General features: G+C 29.3%; 1 pseudogene; it reads left to right on the top strand.

The window, feature by feature from the left end:
* Nucleotides 1-9,329: 9,329 nt before the first annotated feature.
* On the top strand, nt 9,330-20,170 carry LOC121222540 (chorismate synthase, chloroplastic-like; annotated as a pseudogene).
* Nucleotides 20,171-21,961: the final 1,791 nt, after the last annotated feature.

The raw sequence follows: 21,961 nt of genomic DNA, 5'->3' as shown, positions 1-21,961 counted from the left end.
TAATAGATCATGAGCTTCATTTTCTTTAATTATTTTTTCAACTAAAAATTGTGAAAACTTAATTAGAGCTCTTCTAAAATTGACTCTTTTTTCAAAAATATGAGTTTTACATATTTCATTAATAAAATTATATAGTTCTAGTGATAAGCCTGGATTGTAAAAATCTTTTATTTCCTGAATTTGTTGTTGTTTCAACAAATTTTCTGCCCCTTTTATCATTTCAGCATAACTGTCTTGGAATGCTGAATTTGGATCTTAGGACAAAGAGAATTGACTTACCGTTTTTGGTGTTAAAGATAAATGAGTTCTAACTGGTTGTTTTACCATTGGATATGACACATAATATCCTTGATTAGAATAAAAATGTGCTTGTACAGGTATAGTTACAAATCCTTGATTAGGATTTGTTGTTTTCCCTTTGTTGGGTCTTTTATGGACAATTGTCCATTCACCAACTTTTTCTAGAGGTTTTTTTACCTCTATCCATAAGGCCTGCTAAGATAATCAACAATAATATTATCAGTTCTTTTTACATATAAAATTTCAAAATTAAAAGTACATAATTTATTGTACCATCTTATTCTCCTAGGTATAGTTTCCAAACTCTTGTTAGTAAGGAATTGTTTAGCTGCTTGATTATCAGTTTTTATAATAAATTTTTCAAGTGCTAAATATTATTTTCTAAACGGAATTGTTTAACTGCCTGATTATCAGTTTGTAAAGATGATTCTTTCACTTATTCCGTTTATTTCATGGTTATCTATTTTAAAACCCATATATCTGTTATTCTATCTTACTATTGCCTGTTTATGTCTGAGTGAGATAGTAGGCCTTTGAGAGTAAAGACATAAAAAGATAACGGAAGGTTTTAGGTACCAAACATAAATTTCATGGAAGAAATAGATTGTCTATATAAAGAAAAAATTTACAATCATACTATGCATGTTGACTCTAAAAATGAAAATAATATTTCAGCTCTGAGTAAAGATTTTAATAGTTTAATAGATATTGCTTCTATATATTTCCATAAATTATATAACAAAGTAAGTAAAGTAGAACAAGTAAATAATTTAGGAGAGGTTACAAAATTAGATTTGAACAACAAACCTAAAGAAATATTATCTAATGTTAATAATAAATTAGAACAAGTTCTTATTAATAAAAATATAGAACAAGAGGTAGATTTAGGACCTTTATATTATAGAAATAGTAATATAATATTAACTTTGTCTGAGGAAGAAGATACTTCTTCAGAAGAATCATCTTCTACTAATAAAAGAAATAAAAAACCTGAAAAATAGAAAAGAAAATATAATTATCAACAAAAATATGATTTCCAATCCTATAAACAACTTATAGAACATTGGAAGTATAAATTTACTAAGAGTTCTGATAAAAATGAAAGTTGAATATTTAAAACTAATAGAACAACTTTATGAAAAACATAAAGATTTATTTACTTTATTTAACTATCATTATATGTTAAATTATGACACTACAGACAGTAGTTCTAGTAATTCTGATAATTTTATAAACCTAGAAGACCTAAAAGTTAGAAGTTATAAATCTGATGAAGAAAATACTTCAACAGATGAAGAAAAAAAATATAAAAATACCAAAACCTATGAATATTGATCAAACAGATCCTTATGGAAAAAGAAAAATAGAGTCAGATCTTCAAAATGATGATTATCTGAGATCTTTTAATAAAGATTTTGAAAATTTTGAAAATACAACTAGAATTTTTGGTAATAAAATAGAAAATATAGCTACAAATGAAGTAAAAACTGAAAATCTAGGAGAATCATCTACTCAACCAGTTCCACATAGAATAGATGATTTAAATAAAAGAAATATTGCTCAAGGAGGAATATATTTAGATTTAACTAATATCCTATAGCAGACTATGAAAAAATCATAGATGACTGGGCATAATTTATGACTATTGTTGTAAACAACAACAATATGTGGTCAAAAGAAAAAATTTTAAACTATTTTATTGGAACATTTCAAGAAGATGTTCTACAATTTCTAAGATGGAAAGAATCTGATAAAGGAAAAGAATAAAAAGGGCAGTTAATCAACCAGATAGGAACTCTCAAAGATATTTTAAAAGGATTAACTTTTATTCTAAAAATAGAATTTTGAGGTTATTTTAATAAAAAAGATCAAGATAGTATATCTAGTTATATTTTGTCAAAAATTAAATTATGTGATATTAGATATTTAGAAGAATTTTCTAAAAAAATTTCCTCATGAATATCAAAAACTAAAAAATGAAAATATAAAATTTTAAAAAAACCAATATTTTCATAAATTACCACCACCGTGGGATGAGTTATGTATAAAAAAATATGTTTCTTATTTAGAAAAACATAGTAAAATGGCTAATGTACCATCAGAAAATATACTCTATAAGAAACAGAATAAATTTTACAAAAGAAAAAATAACTTTACATTTTTTACAAAGTAAAGCTTCTAAACAAGTTAAGCATAAATTAAGTACTAAATATTGTAAAAAAAATTTAGAAAATGAATGAAAATTTGGATGTAAACCAATACGTCCTAACACTTATAAAAGATACAAAAAGAAAAATAAAATGTACAAACTAGCTAGATGGAAACCAGGAAATAGAAAATATACTGGTTATAATAAGAAAAAAATATTTATTAGAAGAAAAATTTCTAAAAAACCTAAAAAACAAATATGTAAATGTTTTATATATGATGAAGAAAGTCACATAACACCAAATTGTCCTAATAAAAGAAAAAGTGCAAAGAAAATGATTAAAACACTTGATGAACAAGACTTAGAAATATGTTCAGAAAAGAAAATAAATCCTGAAGAAATATTATATGAATTAATATGATTACATGTTTTATGAATTCTTGAGAAATAATATTTAAATATTTTCTATGTTTTTCTAATATATATGAAAATATGAAACTATCATCTATATAGACTACACAAAATTTTTTATATTTATTGAATATAGAATCCATTCATCTTTGGAAGATTTGCAGTGCATTACATGATCCAAATGGCATTACTCTTCATTGATAATGTCCATTAGGAGCACTAAAAGCTGTTAAAGGTTTAGATTCTTCGATTAGCATGATTTGCCAAAATCCCGATTTACAATCAAATTTACTAAAATATTTTGCTTGTTTAGCTTGATTAATTAAAACATCCTTTCTTGGAATAAAATATCCATAAAAAATAATATTTTAATTTAATATTTTATAATTAATAACCATTCTAGCTTTTCCTCTTTTTATTTTAGCATGATTTCTAACCAAAAAAGCCGGACTAGAATGTAAACTATTAGTTTTTTCTATTAATCCTTTTTCTAATAAATTTCTAATTTGTATATCGAATTCATTTATACCTTGTTTAGTATAGTCATTGGTTTAACTCTAATAATTTTATTGGGATTTTTCAATTTAATGTCACAATATCTAGGGCTATTTTGCCATAATTTTAATGGTTCTTCACTAAAATTATTTTCTAAAATTTTAAACAACCAATGATTTATTTCAAGTTCTTTAATCTGTTCTTTTCTTGGTGGTGTAAAATTTTTATCACACACAAATTTATGATTTTATACTAATGGTATTTCTACAAAAGATTTTTCTACAGATAATATAATTAAAATTTTATCAATAGAAAATGATAAATGTTGGTATATAAAATTATTTCCTAATAATATATTTCCATGCATTGCAGGAAAACATAAAATTTTTGGTATCACAAATCTTACATTATTTATGTATATTGGCAATTTTCTAGCTTTATATTGAATTATGGTTTCATTACCATCTATTCCTATTGCTTTTATTGGATGTTTCATAGGTTCCTATTTTTCTACAGAAATAGCATTCTTTCTGCAACTACTAATTGTAGCTCCTGTATCTAATAAAGTATGGAAGGAATATGTTTTATATTCTCTAAATTGAAACGTAATTTCAATATATGTATAATATTTCCTAAATTGAAAATTTGAAAATGTAATTACATCACTTGTTCCAATTTTCATTTGTTAAATAATTGTTAAAGTTTGTATTTTTTCTATTCTAGTGTTTCTAGAATTTCTACTTGATTCTGTAGAAAAAATAGGAATATGAACTATTTTTATTCCTATTGATGTAAAACTTATATTCTCATATTCTTCCTCTGTTGGAGTATTTGAGGGTAAAATTAAATTGTCCTTTATATTTATTATAATAGTATTTTTAAAATATAATTTATTTCAAGACGACATATATTCTATAGTATTTACAGATTTAGAAGTACTTGCACTACTTATTTTTTTTATATGTCTTTGACTCCATATTTTGAATCTAGATATTTTTTATATTTCTTCTTTAAAAATATGATTTTTATTTACTTTTTCTATCATTTCATCAGAAAAATCTTTTTTTTCTCCAATTAAATTTTCTAATTTTATATCTTGTTGTTCATTTTTAGGAATTTTTTCTAATTTATTATTAGAACTACTTGCTGTATTAAACATAAATATATATTCTTCTTCATTTGTATCAAAATATGTTTATGATATTAATCCATATATTATTTCTTCAGGATTTATTCCCTCTTCTGAACATATTTTTAAATCTTGTTCTTCAAGTATTTTAATCATTTTCTTTGCACTTTTTCCTTTATTAGGACAATTTGATGCTATATGATCTTATTCATCACATATAAAACATTTACATATTAGTTTTTTAGGTTTTTTAGAAGTTTTTCTTCTAACAAATCTTTTCTTTTTATTATAACCAGTATATTTTCTATTTCTTGGTTTCCATCTAACTAGTTTATACCTTTTTTTTTTCTTTTTATATCTTTTATAAGTGTTAGGACGTATTGATTTACATCCAAATTCTCATTCATTTTCTAAAATTTTTGTACAATATTTAGTACTTAATTTATGCTTAACTTGTTTAGAAGTTTTACTTTGTAAACAATGTAAAGTTATTCTTACTTTTGCAAAATTTATTCTATTTCCTATAGAGTCTATATTTTCTGATGATAGAATAGCCATTTAACTATTTTTTTAAAAATAAGAAACATATTTTTTTATACATATCTCATTCCACGGTGGTGGTAATTTATGAAAATATTGATTTTTTCTAAAATTGTATATTTTCATTTTTTTAGTTTTTGATATTCATGAAGAAATTTTTTAGAAAATTCTTCTAAATATCTAATATCACATAATTTAATTTTTGACAAACTATAACTAGATATACTATCTTGAGCTCTTTTTTTTAGCAAAATAGCCACAAAATTTTGTTTTTAGAATAAAAGTTAATCCTTTTAAAAGATCTTTAGGAGTTCTTATCTGGTTGATTAAATGCCCTTTCTGTTCTTTTCATTTATCAAATTCTTACCATCTTCTTAGAAATTGTAAAACATCTCCTTGAAATGTTCCAACAAAATAGTTTAAAAAATTTTCTTTTGACCACATATTGTTGTTGTTTACAACAATAGTCATAAATTGTGCCCAGTCATTTATGATTTTTTCATAGTCTGCTATAGAAATATTAGTTAAATCTAAATATATTCCTCCTTCAGCAACATTTCTTTTATTTAACTCTTCTATTCAATGTGAAACTGGTTGAGTAGATGATTCTCCTAGATTTTCAATTTTTATTTCAATTGTAGCTATATTTTCTGTTTTATTATAAAAAATTCTAGTTGTATTTTCAACTTTTTTCAAAATCTTTATTAAAAGATCTTAAATAATCATCATTTTGAAGATCTGACTCTATTTTTCTTTTTCCATAAGGATATGTTTGATCAGTATCCATAGGTTCTAGTATTTCTATATTTTCTTCTTCATCTGTTGAAGTATTTTCTTCATCAGATTCATAACTTGTAACTTTTAGGTCTTTTAGATTTATAGAATTATCAAAATCACTAGAATTACTATTGTCTGTAGTGTAATAGTTTAACATATAATGATAGTTAAATAAAGTAAATGAATCTTTATGTTTTTCATAAAGTCATTTTATTAGTTTTAAATATTAAACTCTTTCATTTTTATCGGAACTCTTAGTAAATTTATACTTCCAATGTTCTATAAGTTGTTTATAGGATTAAAAATTATATTTTTGTTGATAATTATATTTTCTTTTCTGTTTTTCAAGTTTTTTTATTTCTTTTATATTTTATTTCTTTTATTAGTAGAAAATAATGTTTCTGAAAAAGTTTTTTTTTCAGACAAAGTTAATATTATATTACTATTTTTATTATATAAAAGTTAAATTTACCTCTTGTTCTATATTTTTATCAATAAAAAATTGTTTTAATTTTTTATTAACATTAGATAATATTTTTTTAAATTTTTTGTTCAAATCTAATTTTGTAAGATCTCTTAAATTATTTACTTCTTGTTTTATTTTACTTACTTTTGTTATATAATTTATGAAAATATATAAAGTAACGTCTATAAAACTATTCAAACCTTTACTCAGACTTAAAATTTAGACAATGATTGTGTTAAACGAAAACGCAGCTACAATATTTGTGGCGGAGGCTCTTGCATGTATTCAGGGACTTTAACTGGGTTTGGATTTAGATTTAGAGTTCACGGCTGTGGAGGTTGAAGGAGAAACTCTTTTAGTTGTCAAAAAACTGCAAAAGGGAGGGGAGGATAAATCGGAAATTTATGAATACATTAAAGATGGTCAGTGTCTAAGCAAAGGTTTCCAAACCTGTATGTTCAAGTATGGCCACCGATTGATGAACTAAGTCGCTCATTTGTTAGCTACAAAAGGTTTCAAGAATGGGGAACAAAGATTTATGAGAAATGGGGTACCTGGATATGCAGAAGAGGCGGTGAAAAGAGACCGACGAGTGGCGGTGTTGTCAGACTAAGGGCTCCTTTGGATGCCCAGTTACTACCAGTGCAGCACGTTTACCCTTGATTTTGGTGCAATCGCACCACGTATAGCTGTTTGGATAACATTCAAATTTGGCCAGTGAAAATCTACACACTGGTGAGAAAATTTTAGACTGGAGTGTTAAAACACCAGTAAACAAAAAGAAACGTCAGTGGGTAATATTTTTACCATTTTATTTTTCATATGGGTGTGAAAATAAGATATTTTAATATTTTAATGTTATAACTATTATTTAAATAAATACAAATATGATAAATTATAGGATAATAAATAGAATATTAAAAGATACATTTTAATATTTTATTAAATGAATTTATAAATTCAAATATTTTAATAATTTTATAAAAGTAAAATAATTTAAAAAACTTTTGATATATATCAATTATAATCTAATATCATTAAAAGTCATTTTCTATTCTCACATCACCGCTACAATTACGTTTGAATCCAAACACACACTCCACCGCTGTTTCTAATCTCACTGCTACAGTAACTAATCTCACAGCTACCGTTGTTTTTAATCTCACCGGAGCTAAACACACCGCCCATCCACACTAAACCTAAATTTCTTTGTTCCGATAAGGTAATCTAGGGAGAGCGAGAGAGATTGGAGAACAGAAGAGCGAAAGAAGACGAAAGGCTTTTCAAAACTCTAGAAAAGGAATGATTAATTAATGAATCGTGCTGAACTAATTTCCTGGGTTGGCGTCCTGGATGCTTCTAGAGCAAGCTTTTTTCTGCTGGGTTATTGGGCCTATTGGGATGGCTCACTTTGACTGTATAGCCGGACTTTATTTTTGAATAAATGGATAAAATCCAGCTGATTATCTCAAAATATATATATATATACTATTTCAATAATTAAATAAATAATATATATTAATATTAAATAAAATAAAAATCTCCTCCTCCTCTCTCCTTGTATTCACTATAATGTTCATCAGTGAATGATATCTACCTTTTTCTATGGAGAGATTTGTTCTTTTTCTGATATTTGTCCTGCTGAACCATTCATTTTTAGCACGCTAGAAATGATTTCCACACAAATATAGATATGGACATGGTGAAGAAACCGACAATTCATCCCACCACTCAAACAAAACAAAAAGACAACAAAGCAGTCAGGAAAAAATATTTCCTTTTTTGGAGCTGGAGGGAAAGGGTTTTCTTATATATATATATATATATATTTATACTTTATTTAAAATTAATTACAATTTAGTAATTTAGATTTTTTAATGATATGCATCGGCGGAGTCAGAAATTTTTTTGGGGACCGAAATTAAATTGTAGTAAAAATATAATTTTATCATTTTAATAATATATATCTTAATAATTTTTAAAGATTAAATTAAATTTTTATTATTTTTAGGAGATCAAATTATAATTTTATTATTACTAATTTAAAATTTTATAAATTATAAACAATCTAAATGAAAAAAAATTTCCATTTTAGGTTGCTAGCTCCACCGCTGTGTCGTTTCTTAATTGATTGCAAGATTTGTTTTAGCGGATGTAATGGTAGAGATTAATATTGGTTACCGAAATAAAATTAGGTATTTAATTTGATTAAAAATATTTTAACTAATTAAGTTTACATTCAATAAATAATTATTGAGGAAAAAAAATTTCAAGCTTTTCAAGGAAAAACATGATGAGAAAGTCTAGGGACCACCTTTTCTCATTTCCTCTTTTGTCTAGGGACCATTTCCTCATTTATTATATGAATAAGTGATTAAATTATTAGTAAATTTATGTTTTAATCACTCAATTTTAAAAAAAAATTATAGAATAGTCATTAAATTATTTAAAATTTTTTATTTAAGTTAATAAGTTGTTAAATTTAAAAAAAATTAACTAACAAGTTTTAAATAACAATTCAATTATTGATATTACCGATTAGTACCTATTAATGAGTAGAAGAACAGATACCTTAGATTCAAGTCAATTTGATGGTTAGTGACGGAAATTAGATAAGAAAACTTTTTAGATTTTATTTTATAGATTCGTGACGTTTAAAATTGTTTCATAAAAAAAACTTAATCATAGAAGAAAAATAGAAGAAGAGCTTTTGATTGGTAAAGACGGTGCGAACAGGAAATGTCATATATCATTAATTTTATCAGCCCAATAACTTAAATAAATTTTTTTGAATAATTTAATGATTACTTTTGTAACTTTTTTAAATTGAGTAATTAAAACATAAATTTATTAATAATTTAATAATATTATATAATTTACCCTAATTAAAATGAGAGGGTTGTCCCCGTACAATCTAGATTACCCCTTAATCATTTCAAATGCGTCGGGATTCGAGAGCTGTCCTGGTCTTCCCTACATCGTTGTTTCCCTCTTTGTCCTTTTTTTCCTTTTTCTATGAATCATATAAATGAGTTGTCAACTCAAGCCTTGGAATACGCAACGTAATAAATTATAGGGTTAATTGCTTTTCTTTTTGGTCAATTGCACCCTTACCGTTACAATTGTTTTCAAATTATATAAACTATAGAATCACAAAATCCAACAAACCCCCATTCTCAAAATCCTCCTCCTTCTACCAAATCTCACATTTTTATTAGCTCAATCTCTTTCATCTCTTTCAACGTCTACCCTGTTTTTGGTTTCTAAGCTTTCATGGCTTCTTCCATTATATGCAATCCTTTCCTTAGAGCTACTAAACCCAATTCTTCTCTTTCTCCTGACCTTCAAAGACTTCATTTTCCCTCTCTTCGCATCTCAATCAAACCAATAACCCACAAAAAGCTTCGTAAGATTTGTTATTTGAGCTTCTTTTTTATTATTATGTCGAGTTTCTTTGCAAGATTACTACTTTCTAGGGACTTAAGTAATAAGTAGTTATTAACTTCAAATTTATATTTTTTTGTTGTAATTTGCAATATTACTCTTTTATTTATATTATTTGTTATTTGTTTTAATGAGTTTACCAAATTATGAAAATATTTTTTTATAATTAAAATAAATTATATTATTCAAAATAATTTTATTTTTTATTTAAAAAATAAAAATATAACCCAAACGAGTAAAATTTTTAATTTACCATTTAATTAAAGCTTTTTAAAAGTTATTTATAGATATCTATATTTTTAAAGCTGTTTACTGAGTCTCGAGGGCATTTTAGGTTTTTAATTATTTAAAAAGTCAATAAAAATGCCTATATGATATTTTGAGTCCAAATTAATTAAGTTTTAATGAGTTTGTGTTATCCTCATTTGGGTTATTAACTCGGTATTAACTCGGTCAAAGAAATAACGGAAATATTTTTTTATAATTAAAATAATTTATATTATTTAATATTAATTTAATTTTTTATTAAAAAAAATAAAAATATAACTCAAATTAATTGGGTTAGTAAAATTTTTAATTTACCACTGAGCTAAAGTTTTATTATACACACTTTATTATTTCCGGTATATCTATACTTACTATTTATAAAGTTATTTACTAAGTCGATTTGAGGGTATTTTTTTTATTTAAAAAGCCAATAAAACTATTTATCTGGGATTTGAACCCAATTCAATAAGTAAAATTTTAACCTTACCATTTAATCAAAGTTTTATTTTAATATTTTTATACATTTTAATTTCATTATGCATATTTTATTACCTCTATTAATTGCATATATATATTAATATCATACATATTTCATGTGTTATTATTGATAATTAGTTTCAGATCAAAAATTTCATTATTTATTGTATATTATTTTTAAACACAAATTTGTATTTTAAATACATAAGTTTTACATGCATACGTGTGTGATAGTGTTTCTAATTACGATTAATTAGTATGGTTCCCGGCTCACGCATCCTATTGGTTGATTATATATCTATGTCAAATTATAGAGTAAAAAATTGACGGTTGAAATATGCTCTATTTCCCTAAACACTTTATACATTTGAAATTTAGTTTCTTACTTTTATTTTAGAATTTTAGCCCATCTACTTTCTGAATTAAAAATTTAGGTCCAATATAGATAAAAATAATATTAAAAATATCGATTACGATTTTTAAAAAAAATACTCATTCGAACTTATCAAACTTATCATGGTAAAACAATTTTCCCTGTTGGAATAGTATTTTTAAGGAAAAATATGTTATTAACATTTTTATTGAAATAGTTAACAATATTAATTATTTATATTTACTAATAACATTATAAAAGCAGGGGACCAAAATCTATGAAAATTTAAAGTATAGAGGTTGAAACTCAAGTTTTAAAATAGTTTAGGGGTCAAAATTGAATTAACAATAGTCTTATAATGTAAAAAAAAATTAAACCTAAAAGAAATGAGAAGCCATATGTTAGTCTTTAAGACTCTCAAGACATTCAAATTATATATAACCATGTAATATTTTAATTGAAAGTTAAATGATATTAACTATTTCGACTAATTAATAAAATTATAAAAATATAGGGACCAAGTTATATTAGAAATTAAATTTCAAATTTAGATATAATAAAGGGACTAAAACTAAAATTTAATTAATAACAACATAAAAATATAAGGATCAAATTATATTAGAAATTAAAGTATAAAGATCAAATCTCAAATATAGACATAATAGGAGGGACTAAAACTAGAATTTAACCATTACTAAATTGCAAAAAGAAAAAAAAAGGTGAGCATCCTACGTGTTTTTGTATAGTTTATAGATGGTCACAAGATATTTGTGTCAGCATTGAAATCTGTTCATTCGTAGCGAAAGTTTGATATTAGATTCAGATGTTTATAGCAGCTATCCTTGTTATGGTCAGTTGTTTTGACTTGAGAGTGAACTTTTGTGATCAATATACACCATAGGCTGAGATACATGTATTAATCTACAGTGTTACCTGCTTGATCTGATTAGAGTCTTATCATTAAGGTTGATGGTAACATATTGCCACTAGGCCGAGGCATCTTGGGGTGTCTGTAAATTACATTGAAATGCTATTTTTGTTTGATCATAAGTCTGACAAACTATACTACCTAACAGAGATACAAGCAGCTGGGAGCACATTTGGAAATTATTTCCGTGTTACAACATTTGGAGAATCTAATGGAGGTGGTGTTGGTTGTATAGTTGATGGATGTCCTCCTAGGATTCCTCTCTCAGAAGCTGATTTGCAAGGTGATCTTGACCGAAGGTACTTGATTCTTTCTTGTGCTTGCCTTTAGAAAAGGTTTGTGCATCCTCGTGGTAGCGCTGTGTGGTTTATTGCATATTGATCTAGTGGTAGTGCTTGTGAACATGATTGGCCTATTAATGATACAACTTTGATAATATAATTTCTCTCCTCTTTGCTGTAAGTTTCTTTGTTATTTTGGATGAACAGTCAAGATATTTCTGCAGGAGGCCGGGTCAGAGCCGTGTTACTACCCCAAGGAAAGAGACAGACACATGCCGAATATATTCTGGAGTTTCTGAAGGTTAAATCTTCTTTTCCCTTTGATCTTCTGTTTCATATCACTATTTATGTTTTGTGTTTAAATAAACTTTTCATGACAAACTGCAGGAGTGACTACTGGAACACCAATACATGTACTTGTACCAAATACTGATCACAGAGAACAAGTGAGTATTATATGTTATCAGGTCTATAATGAGAGCTCATCAATGAATCAAATAATGCAGCTATATAAATGGTATTCACTGGTTAGATAATGTGAAAACATGTACTACTTTGGGGTCAATCTAGTGAATCCCCTTTCAGCTAAGGATCGTGACTTTAATATGTCAGAAATTTCGAGGAAAACATACATATAATATGGAAAACATTTGCTCAATTTCGGCTTCATTCTTTGTTCTTATGGGACTAGAAGGATTCATTGTTAGACTAAATGGGAAAATTTGCTGTGAAAAAAAAAAGAAAAAGAAACTCACTCAATAACACTTTATGAATTGTATACAAAAGACTCAATGAAAAACAAGAACTCAAAACACTTTTTATTCACTGATTTACATCCTGTATATAGGCTGAAACTACAACAACTTTAGCTAAAAATTAGGATAATTCAGAAGCAAAATTACAATCAAATATTAAACCATGATTTTAGCTAACCATTCAACAAATTTATTGAAATTAATTTGAATATTTCATCTACTGATATGCCCAAGATTTTAGGCCACTAACTGAGTTGGTGGTGAACTTTAACACTCCCCCTCAACACCAACTCCAAACCTTTTCACAATCCCAAGTTGTGAGCAAAACTTTTCCAAATTAGTTGTACTCAAGCCTTTTGTGAATAAGTCTGCAACCTGGTTATCAGTCTTGACATAGGACAACTTAATTTCTTCTTGTAACACCTTTTCCCTAACAAAATGGTAGTGCACCTCCACAAGTTTGGTCCTTGCATGAAACACAGGATTTTCTGCTAAACGAATAGCTGACTGATTGTCACAATAGAGGGGTATTGCATAATCAACTTTTTGGTGCAAATCTTCCACAAGTTGCACTAACCATGTACTTTCTTGGGTTGCCATAGCTGTTGCTCTATATTCTGCCTCTGTTGTCAATAAGGACACAGTTGGTTTTGTTTTACTACACCAAGAAATTGTCCCTGAACCAAACTTGAATACATAGCCAGTGGTTGATTGACGTGTATCATGATCCCCTGCATAGTCAATATCACAATAACCAGCTAGTTTGCAAACCTCACCTTTCTTATATAGAAAACCATAATCAAGAGTGCCCTTCACATATCTTAGAACTCGTCGAACTTCTTCCAAGTGTTGTTTATTGGGATTCTGCATATATCGACTCACTACCCCAACAATATAAGAAATATCAGGTCGAGTTAAAGTTAGGTAAATGAGACTACCTACAAGTTGCTGATACATCAACCTATCTTCGAAGTCTTTCCTTTCATGAGCACAAAACTTGGTGTTTGGTTCCACTGGTACAGTGATGGTCTTGCAATTGAACATTCCAAATTTTTGCAACAAATCTTTTGCATATTTCTCTTGACAAAGAAACATGCCTTCTTTTGTATGATCAATTTCTAGCCCCAAGAAGTGTTTAAGTTGGCCAAGTTCCTTCATTTAAAAGCAGACTGACAAGTTTTGTCGAACTTGGTGGATTTCTTCACTATCATCTCCAGTGATTATCAAATCGTCCACATACACCAACACTATTGCCAACTTCCTTTCACTAACTTTGACAAACAGACTAGAATCTGCATGAGCCATAACATAACCAGCTTGAGTTAAAAATTGAACAATCTTACCATACCATGCTCTCGGCGATTACTTTAACCAATATAACACATTCTTTAACTTGCAAACATAACTAGAATGACTTCCACTCTTAAATCCAATAGGCTGATTCATGTAAATTTCACGATCTAGCTCTCTATGCAAAAAAGCGTTCTTCACATCCATTTGCCACAACTTCCAATCTTTGCCACCAGACTAAACATCTCTTCATAGTCCAATCCATATTATTGAGAAAATCCCCTTGCAACTAACCAAGCCTTGTACCTCTCAACTGATCTATTAGAACGATACTTTATTTTATAAACCTATTTACAAGATAAGGGTTTCACATCTGGTGAACGTGGCACAAGCTCCTAAGTCTGGTTTTGTTCCAATGTAGCAATCTCTTCCTCTATTGCTTTTACCCACTCAGAATCTTAAGACACTTCTTCATAAGTTGTTGGCTCAACCAAAGGTTTTTCCTCTGCTACAGCTACATTAGCATACTTTGGATTTTGCCTATGAAATCTAGTTGATCTTCTAAGTTGTGTCTATAAAGTTTTTTTACCCTCTAGATTGATTTCGGCCTCCTGCCTCTGATGAACACCATTTTGCCAAGGATATGTTGTTGTCTCAACAACTTTATTGTCTCAAATTACTTCATTGGCTGCAGGACTTGGTTGTATCTTAAGAAACTGCTCCTCTATTTTCCCTTGAGGTTAATCTTCTTTTACTTCAGAATCTGGCAACTTTACTTGTTATGGAGTCCACCAAGAAGAAGTTTCATCAAACACTACATTGCGTGATGTGAAGCATTAGTCAGCCACAGGGTCACAACACCTCCATCCTTTCCTTTGGTTATCATATCAAACGAAGATACACCGAATTGCTTTCTTATCAAACTTTCTCCTTAAATGACCTGGAACAAATACATAGCAAATACACTCAAAAACTCGAAAATGACCAACAGTAGGTTTAGTATCCCATAGTACCTCAAAGGGTGAGATGAAACCAAGCTTTAGTGTTGGAAGTTTATTAATGACATGAGCAGCAGTATTCATACATTCTGTCCAAAATCTTCCAGGTATATTTTTTGTATGAAGCATACTCTGACACGTCTCAGCAAGATGTCGATTCTTCCTCTTGGTAGCTCCATTTTGCTATGGCTTGTTGGCACATGTGAATTGATGATGAATCTTGTTATTTCTTACATAGGTAGATAACTCATCTGATGTGTACTCCTCGACATTATCTGTGCATAAGCATTGAATTTTTCTACCAACCTCTACTTCAGCTACTTCTTTAAATTCTTTAAACTTGGAAAATGTCTCTGATTTTTCTTTCATAATGAAAACCCACACATACCTTGAGAAATCATCAATAAAAGTCACCATATAGCGCATCCCACTAATTGAAGGTTGCTTGACACGCCCAAATACATCAGAATGAACTAGCTCTAACGGAGCCTTTGCTTTGTACTTAGATTTTTCATATGGCAACTGATGCGCCTTACCAAATTGACATCCTGTACAAACAGTATCATCTCGCACTTCAAGTTGTGGAAGACCCTTTAGCATTAACTTCTTCATCATAACTTTCAACTTGTGATAGCTGACGTGTCCAAGCCTTGCGTGCCACAAATCTGTAGTCTCATTCTTCTTTGTTTTGTCCACATAAGCAGTTTCTACCGACATCACATAGACAGATTCCATTCTCTTCCCTTCCATGGTTGGTGTTCCTAAGACTTTAACATTTTCGAATACCTTTACACCCTGTGGACTAAACAAAACATGGTGGTCTGCAGATGTTAATTGTGCCATAGATAATAAATATTTCTTCATGCCAGACACAAGATAAACACCTTGAATTAACATTGGATCAGAACTAAATCAAGGTGCGATAGTCGTCTTACCAATATGGGTGATAGGTAACCTTGAGTTGTTAGTCGTTACCACCACATGATTTCCTTCGTACGCTGCAATTTCTTGAAGCTTTTCTTGATCACCAGTCATGTGATTAGAACAACCAGAGTCAACAATCCAATCATTCTTGTAGTCAATCTTTTGGGAAGTTGTTACTGCGAGTGCCAAGTCTTCTTCTTCCACAGCAAATGATGCTTCAGCATCCCACTCATCATCACTCTGAACATCTCCATTAGATGTCACTGCTTTACTCTCAACAACATTCTTCTTGGACTAACAATCTTTGGCTATGTGACCCTTTTTGCCGCAATTATAGCAATCACCATCAAACTTCTTCCTCTGGTTGAATCGGTTCTTGTAGTTGCTACGCTTTTAAGTTTCTCCAAATTGAGAACTCCCATGATGAGTTTCTGATTTTCCATCATTCTTTCTTGGTCTGCTTCTAACATTATACATGGGTTTTTCTTTGCTCTTTCCACTAAAAAGTGCCACATCTTCAGTTTTCATTGAGACTACACCTATTTATTTTGCCAAAGCCTCTTGATCTGTCAACAGATTCTCAAAATCTAGAAGCGATGGTTGTGTTGGCCATCCTTGAATTGCAGCAACAAAACTCCTGTACTTCGGTCTCAACACATGAATGATGATTCTTCTTATTCTAGAATCTGCAATACGAGAACTAAAATCAAGTTTAGAAATCTCACGGCATAAGGTTTTTACCTTAGTGAAGTACTGGTTGATTGCCAAATCTCCTTGATTCATTGATAACAATTCATTCTTTAAGAGTTACAACCTTGTGTCATTTTTTCGTGAGAAAAGTTATTCTAACGTGTCCCACGCCTGTTTTGGTGTGTCAGCATCTCTGATATGCTCTAACATTTCTTCCTCTACAATGGTTTTAATTGCAAACATAGCCTTGTCTGCACTGGTCTTTCACTTCTTTAAGTTGTTAGCTTCTTAAGGCAATGGTGAAGGCTCATCTCCGCTAACAATGTCCCACACATCTTGAGCCTGCAAGTAAGACTTTATACATTTTGCCCATGTGTTGTAATTTTGGTTATTAAGCTTTTTTACTGCTCCAACAATTGAAAAATCAACCATGATTACCTTCACGAACCTGGCTCTGATACCACACTATTAGAGTAAATGGAAAGATTTGCTGCGAAAAAAAATAAAAAAAACTCACTCAATAACACTTTATGAATTGTATACAAAAGACTCAATAAAAAACAAGAACTCAAGACACTTTTTATTCACTGATTTACATCATTTATATAGGCTGAAACTACAACAACTTTAGCTAAAAACTAGGATAAATCATAAGAAAAATCACAATCAGATATTAAACCATGATTTTAGCTAATCATTCAACAACTTTATTGAAACTAATTTGAATATTTCATCTGCTGATATGCCCAAGATTTTAGGCCACTAATTGAGTTTGTGGTGAACTTCAACATTCATTAATGATGCCATTCTACTCTCAGGATTACAAGGAAATGTCAATAGCTTATAGGCCATCTCATGCTGATGCAACCTATGACATGAAATATGGTGTCAGGGCAGTGCAGGTAATGCCCTTTATTATCAACCCAATGTTTCAATTTCTTCCATCAATTTTTAAGAGAAGCAGAGATGTTTGGACCCAATCATCTGAACTGAACTTGTAATTGAAGGGTGGTGGCAGATCATCAGCCAGAGAAACCATTGGAAGAGTTGCCTCTGGAGCTATTGCTAAGAAAATTCTCAAGCAATTTTCAGGAACTGAGGTATGTCTCAAGCCAGTCAGATTGAACTTTTGATCATTTAATCTTGTTGTACATGATTTAGTTCACTACTCTTTTCTCTGAATAACGTTGAAAGCATCTGTTTTGTTTCGAATGGATGTTTAGAATCAGTACAACATAGTTTTAAGCCTTCAACTATGTGTCAAGCTTCAAATGAATGGGGATGTGGATTCTACTTTTGTTACTGAGTTTTATGTCTTTATTTTTTGAGTTTCTTCATATTGTCTGTCTTTCAGGTTCTTGCATATGTCTCTCAAGTTCAACAGGTTCTTCTTCCAGATGGGTCAGTTGACCATGACACTGTAACTCTTGACCAGGTTTAAACTCTTCTCTCAGTTATTTAAGTCTTGATCTAAAACAAGAAGTTGTTACCAGAGACTTTTCCTCAATATATCTTGAGATATATTATGCATTTTGGTCAACTTTAGCTCACAATGTCTAGAATGTTGACTTCCTTTTATTTCTGACCAATTTATTGTAGCCACCATCTATCTATTTTCAATTACATGTTTTCAGATAGAGAGCAATATTGTAAGGTGCCCAAATCCTGAATAAGCTGAGAAAATGATCGCTGCTATCGATGCTGTGCGGATAAGAGGAGATTCCGTTGGCGGTGTTGTCACGTGCATAGTGAGGAATGCTCCGCGTGTATGTACATTCTATGTCTCTCACATATGCACATGTTTAGATTGAAAATTTAGGTAGCCCTTGGCCTTAAAATGATGGAAATGCTTTAGCTGTACCATCCAAAGTCTCCTGGAAGTTTTCTATAGAACTGAAAATCTATATTCTTGTATGTCAGGGGCTTGGTTCACCAGTTTTTGATAAGCTTGAAGCAGAGCTTGCTAAGGCTGTAATGTCAGTACCTGCATCCAAAGGCTTTGAACTTGGGAGTGGATTTTCAGGTTAAGAAATTTTTGTACTTTTGTGGTACTACTGTTTGATTTCCCTAAATCTTTTTTGAATTGAGTTGGTCAATGGTTTGTGTGGTAATTTTGCAGCTTAGTTGCATTGTAAGTTTGTTCTAAATGCTGTCCAATAAAATCCCTTGCAGGTGCTTTTCTAACCGGTAGTGAACATAATGACGAGTTCTATACTGATGAACATGGAAGAATAAGGACAAGAACAAATCGCTCCGGTGGGATACAGGTGTTTGTTTTATTCGTTATCTAGGTCGATTTGACTCTTCATTAACTGCCCACGTCGAACACCAATGTCCAACACATACAAACATGGTATGGGGATATGACCTATCGAGTACATGGAAAAACATTAAGAAAATTTAAGATATTCATGTTGAAGACATACTTGCCAATAACCAATGCAACAAATACAAGCTAGTTTGCTTTTATTCTCCAACTTCCTAATTCTTGGGCTAAATCCATTAGTTCAATACAAAAATCATGTGATTGTAATGTTGACTTACAGGGTGGAATATCCAATGGGGAAATTATAAACATGAGAGTAGCTTTCAAGCCAACACCTGCAATTAGTGTAAGTTCGATATTCTTTGCCTGCGTATTTGTTTCCTACATTGTATGGCTGTTATGATATTTTCTTAGTTCAGTTAAAACTGGTGTGGCTTTTTGTGATATTTTCTGCAGAGGAAGCAGCACACAGTGACTCGTGAGAAAAAAGAGATAGAACTACTAGTCCACGGTCGTCATGATCCTTGTGTTGCCCCTCGAGGTATTTCTTTGGATGATAGTTTTCCATCCTCCTTTACCATCTTTCCTAGATTAGTATCTATACATTTTCCTTTTGCAACTACCATTTTTCCAAGGCAACTAAATTCCCTGGAAAATCATGTTAAGCTATTTGATATTATCCTTCACTTCCAAATAATATCTCACAAATAGCTATGATTTTAATCTGTGGTGTTGATTTGGGTGATGCAGCGGTGCCTGTTGTTGAAGCCATGGTAGCCTTGGTGCTTGTGGACCAATTAATGGCACAATATGCACAATGTAACCTTTTTCCTATCAATGCGGAGTTACAAGAACCGTTGAGCTTAGGTTTCCCCAACTTCGAACCAGCAATGATTTGAATGGTTGCAGAATGTTCTGGTTTTAAGGTTTTATCAACCCTAAGTCGAAGGGCTTATTAGCATTTCTGTTTTGCCCTACTTTATTGTTGTGTGTTTTCTTTGTAACTGTTTGGAGCGTTTATTGCTTCTCATGTTCCAACAGTAGATAGAATAACAGTCTCAGTGTAGTTGAGTTACAAATGAGGATGTAAGTTAGTGCTAATACATGTTATGATCATCATCATGGTAATAAGTATCAAAGATTACTTGCTTTGCACGGAATAAACAATTTATAAGATTCTTTAATTAAAATGATCTTACATATTTATTCACTGCTCTCTGGTGTCATTGTAGTTCGAATATTTCTTTTTGAGATACTGATGCTACTAATAGATGTTATTTATAGATCTAAACTTAAATTTTAATTGATAAATAACTTTAACACTAATTAAGTGATCAATCTCTATTATATACTTAGACTTCTATTCAAGTCATAAATTTATTTTATTATGTTAATAAAAGTGAAAATAAAAAAGGTTTATTTATAATAAAAAATCAAAATAAAAAAAAATTAACCTTAATTATTAATTAATTTGACTTATTGATAGTGAGTATGCTTAGACATTTTTACAACCTATAATTCTATTTTAAAATTAATAAAATTATCATGACTTATTTTTAAATAGAGTTATAACTAATAATTCTAAATTAACTTATAAATATTTTTAAATGCCAATTTAGTAATATGATAGAAAATAAAAGGTATTCTCTTAAAAGTTTTTCCAACATCATGCTTTTATATATATTATAGATATATCACAATTTGAAATGAGGGAGGGATTCACTTACATCGGTATAAAACTAACATGGTTTTACACATTTTTATAACTTTTTCTACGATTAATATTTTTATAATCCAACTATTAAATTTCATGTTCTATTCATGTAGATCATGCATGTTCACTTTGAAGAAAATAAAAAGGTTTTAACTATTTGTTTTATGAAAAAAAAACTTTCAACCGTTAAATGTATATTAATATAGATAATATTTTATATAGAAATGATAGAAATATCAGATTAATTCAAAATTTTACAAGCACGTAAAGTATGGCTGAATTGTTAAAATATCAATTATAATAAAAACTATGAAATGATATAAAACTATATTAATTTTACAACCATGTACATACATCCTTCTCATTTAAGAATTATAAAATAATTACAAATATTGAGATTCTTTTTTCTTTTTGATCAAGGGGAAGAGATCGTAATTATTTTATATTTTTCAAATAGGGAGGATGTATGTACATCGATTAAGTTTAAATTGAGATTAATTGTGAAATACATTACGGTTTATATTTGGACTCATTATTGAATTGTTAAATCATGCTCTTCATTACACATTTTCAACATAAACAGTAAGAATATTAATTTTTTTTTTAGTCCAAACAACAAATGGTTAAGTTGGTCAAAATTTTTTTTACTTCATTTTCAAAGTTTAAGTGACCAAATTAAGCTTACAGACATTCAATGTTGACTTAGCAGATAATTGAACTCATAGCTTCATAGGTAAAAGTAAGTACACTAAAGTATCTTAATAATCAAATTGCAATTTCATTCATGTGATTACTGTTATGCCAATTATACCAAAAGGGTTTGATTGAATATTGGTAAGTTTTTTTATTGGTAATGTTAGGTTATCTGAAAAAAGAAACACAACAAAATTCAGCTGTCAAATTTGCTACATTCATAAACAAAATGATGATGAAAAGGGAAGTTTTGATAATGCAATCTACTGCTTTTTACTGTTGAATTTCACATGATTTTTACCTAAATTTTGTGGACTTTTTTATTCTTTTCATTGACTTCTTGAAACGAAATTATGAAAATAAAGCCTGTCTCATATTTACTACTAATTAATTATAGTCATCATTGGTGCCAGTTGAGTCTAAATTCGATTAGCATGTGTATTGTTGCCAATGCAAGAGCACATGGGTTCGAGTGCGCTAAAACGCATTATCCTCCTATTTATGACTTGGAAAGAAACTATGGATAATTTTACGCATTGTCTCAGAAAGAGCCAAATATAATCAGAACTTATTCAGGGTAAAAGTACTCTAGAG

Source organism: Gossypium hirsutum, chromosome D10, assembly GCF_007990345.1.
Source record: "Gossypium hirsutum isolate 1008001.06 chromosome D10, Gossypium_hirsutum_v2.1, whole genome shotgun sequence".
Classification (NCBI taxonomy): domain Eukaryota; kingdom Viridiplantae; phylum Streptophyta; class Magnoliopsida; order Malvales; family Malvaceae; genus Gossypium; species Gossypium hirsutum.
The sequence above is the reverse complement of the archived record's forward strand: the minus strand, read 5'-3'. Positions and strand labels throughout refer to the sequence as shown.